We start from the raw sequence: 3,220 nt of genomic DNA, 5'->3' as shown, positions 1-3,220 counted from the left end.
TAATAACTCAGAAACCAGTTCACTGCCAGAAATGAAACTCCATCACATCATTATCTATCACAGCGGTGACCAAAATTCAAGCTGCAGTGATTACATGTGACAGACAGCCTATGAAGTAAGGAGACGGAGGAAAGGTACTTGGCATGAAAACTACAACCAGTGGCGGTTCCTGTACTAACATCTTGATCAATTCCGCGGATAAAAATCTCAAGCTTTGCTGTATCAGTAATGTCACTGCTGTCATCAAGAGGCAGTGAATAATATATGATTTATCTTGCTTTTTTTTTTTTAACCTTCCTCTTGAATATAATCAGGAATTTTCTAAATTCTTCTCTCGATACTTTGGTCGAGAAATTCGTAGTTTTTCAAAATTAAAACTTCTTATGGACAAGTTATTTAAGCTATTTTAATCATTACTCTTTTGAGAAATTCTGTTCTATTAAAAGGCTTTAGAGCATGAGATATTTCAAGCCTCATTAGGTAGCTGACTTCCTTACATTTATTTATCTCATCTTTCTCTTCCTGGCTATGATTTAAGACATGTCAATTCCTGACGTTTAACAGTTCGTTGGCACATAATATTGAATCAGTTTTTCTACAATATTATTAAATGAATAACTAATAAATAGTTACCCTCATCTAAACATTAAGACGATTAATATTGAGATAAAACCTAATAATTTCATCCTTCTAGGGCAGTAGTGTCAGAGTTGTAAGCTCCAAAACCGGTTGTGGAGCTAGATCGGAGCGTGAACTGCTTATGTCTGTGGAAACACCGGAGCATGCAACGAGTCTAGTGGAGCGCTCCGCTCCGTTTAGTCTCTGTCTGACAACGCTGTTCTAGGGAGAAAATCTAAAAATATCAGCATTCATGCACGTACAGAAGAATTATAGAAACATATACTTAGTGGTCAGTAGTAGTAGTAGTAGTAGTAGTAGTAGTAGTAGTAGTAGTAGTAGTAGTAGTAGTAGTAGTAGTAGTAGTAGTAGTAGTAGTAGTAGTAGTGGTAGTAGTAGTGGTAGTGGTGGTAGTGGTAGTAGTATTAGTAGTAGTAGTAATACATTATTATTATTATTATTATTATTATTATTATTATTATTATTATTATTGACAGTAGCAGTAGCAGTAGTAACAACAGCAACAGTGTATGCTTCTAACTATTACATTTCTGGTTTTAAAATTTTTATGAACTGTAGAAACATATTGCACAGAAATGAATAAATACTACAATAATTTAAAATTTTAATATAGAATTACTAAATGAAATGAATTGTGTGCTTTTATTTTTGTAGCATTTTATAAATAAAACAAATACATATTTTAAGTGCTTAAAACCACGTACATGTGACGATACATTTATAACCTACCTCAGGGTATAGAGATAGTTTTAACTCGTCAACTTTTCTCTTGTGATCTTCGCCAACAAAATCATCATACAGAGCTTTATGTATGGTTTCGTAGTGGTGCATTATATTATGTTTTAGTCTTTTTTTTTCTTCTGACATAAGGCACTGGGAATGTTCTCCAGCTACTACAAAAGAAATAACAGCTTTCCCATAACATATGAAAAGAACATGGTTGTGACCACGTTTCTTTCGTTTCCCTACGTCCATTATGCACTACTAATAATCACAACTCAAGAGACAAGAGAATATTGAAGAATTATGAACAGTTAACTAGAACACCCCACTCCTTCTCCTCCACCGCAACGATGCCACCCCTACTCTGCGACATCTCCTTTTTCAATGAGCACCGTTTGGACAGGGGTACTCTATGCTATGTTTTGTAGGCCTATCTGAAGTCTTCCAGGATTATCTGAACAACAAACTCGGTTCTTCTGTTTCTTGGAAAAGTATAAACTTCACGATGAGACCAATATCCTCTTCCTAAGGAAAGTTTTAATTGATGTTCACTCATCTAACCCAATGAGACTCAGTTTAACTATGTGTATGAGATGTCTCCTGAACAGTAACATTGAAGTTCGAACTCGATGCAATACGAATATGTAAATATGTAAGCGTCGTATCTCGTTTGTCGTTTTATTTGTCTGAGGCGCACATTCAAATTCTTTTGAGCTGAAAGGGACAGAAATATTAAGATAATGATTTCTGTTCAAATCCTTTTTGAATGACCCTCGTAATTCTTTTCTTCTCTCTTCAGAATTTAAGCCCACTGATTAATAACTGCAAGCAATGTGATACTACAATTCACCTCTGTTACTCGTAAATTCCTAATCCTTGCTCGTCGCCCTGACATAATGGATAATTAATCAGTTCCGCATTGCAGTACCCCCACCCCACATCAGATAATACTAAACTGCTAACCTTTCGAGTGTCACGACCCCTTGAAAGCTCATATTTCATTTTGGCGGAACCCCAAATTTGTTTATATACAATTTAGGCTGTTAATAATGTTCTATTCATTAAATCCCTATTTGCATAATTTACTGAATTAAACCCTTTTAATAAATTAACAGCGATATTAAATTAAACATCACATATTCATTTTGTATGAGGTCTCGTCCACCTCATTGAATACTACACGGCTACTATGAAGTAGCCAATATGTATTATTACTATTTAATACGAGAAAAGTTCGTACCGGCACCGGGAATCGAACCCAGGACCTCTCAGCTTTGCGCGCTGAGCGCTCTTTCCAACTGAGCCATGCCGGGACACTATCCACGGCGCCGGCCGAACCTCTCTCGTAATGCTTTTTACGGCCTTACTACCTGCATTTGAGACGATACAAGTCATATATGCAGGAGCGCATATTTAAATGACTTTGTGGCCATTGAATATAATGTGAAAAAAATACAAACTTATTTTATGATAGATCATATCTGTCGTAAAAAATTAAAGCGATGATTTAGATTTATCACAAAGTTATCAGTGGGATGGTTGATGTCTTTGCTTTGAAAAATTAAACGAAAATTTAGGTTATTATGAGTGGGTCGGTTGATATTGCTTTGCTAAATATGGCTCAATTGTAGAAACGCAAACTCACAAGTATTAAGTTTGCTTCTATATATTTTGTTCTTCAGATCGAAAATGTACTCTTACACAAGTATGTTGATGCAAATGGTAATTAAGTATTGTATTGCAATTAGAAAAACATCGTAGTCAATGCAACCAAGATTGCAACAGGAATGTTGTAGGAAGCACGATTTTTAAGCTGTAATCTGGAGATAATTCTAGTAGTTGTAACAGCTTCTTCTTC

At 35.3% G+C, this 3,220-nt stretch overlaps 1 non-coding gene across 1 annotated transcript; it reads right to left on the bottom strand.

Moving 5' to 3' along the window:
• Positions 1 to 2,599: 2,599 nt before the first annotated feature.
• On the bottom strand, positions 2,600 to 2,675 carry TRNAC-GCA (transfer RNA cysteine (anticodon GCA)). Its single transcript has one exon. It is a non-coding gene; the product is annotated as a tRNA-Cys (tRNA).
• Positions 2,676 to 3,220: the final 545 nt, after the last annotated feature.

Source organism: Periplaneta americana, chromosome 2 (genome assembly GCF_040183065.1).
Source record: "Periplaneta americana isolate PAMFEO1 chromosome 2, P.americana_PAMFEO1_priV1, whole genome shotgun sequence".
Classification (NCBI taxonomy): Eukaryota; Metazoa; Arthropoda; class Insecta; order Blattodea; family Blattidae; genus Periplaneta; species Periplaneta americana.
This window is presented reverse-complemented; position numbering and strand designations above follow the sequence as displayed.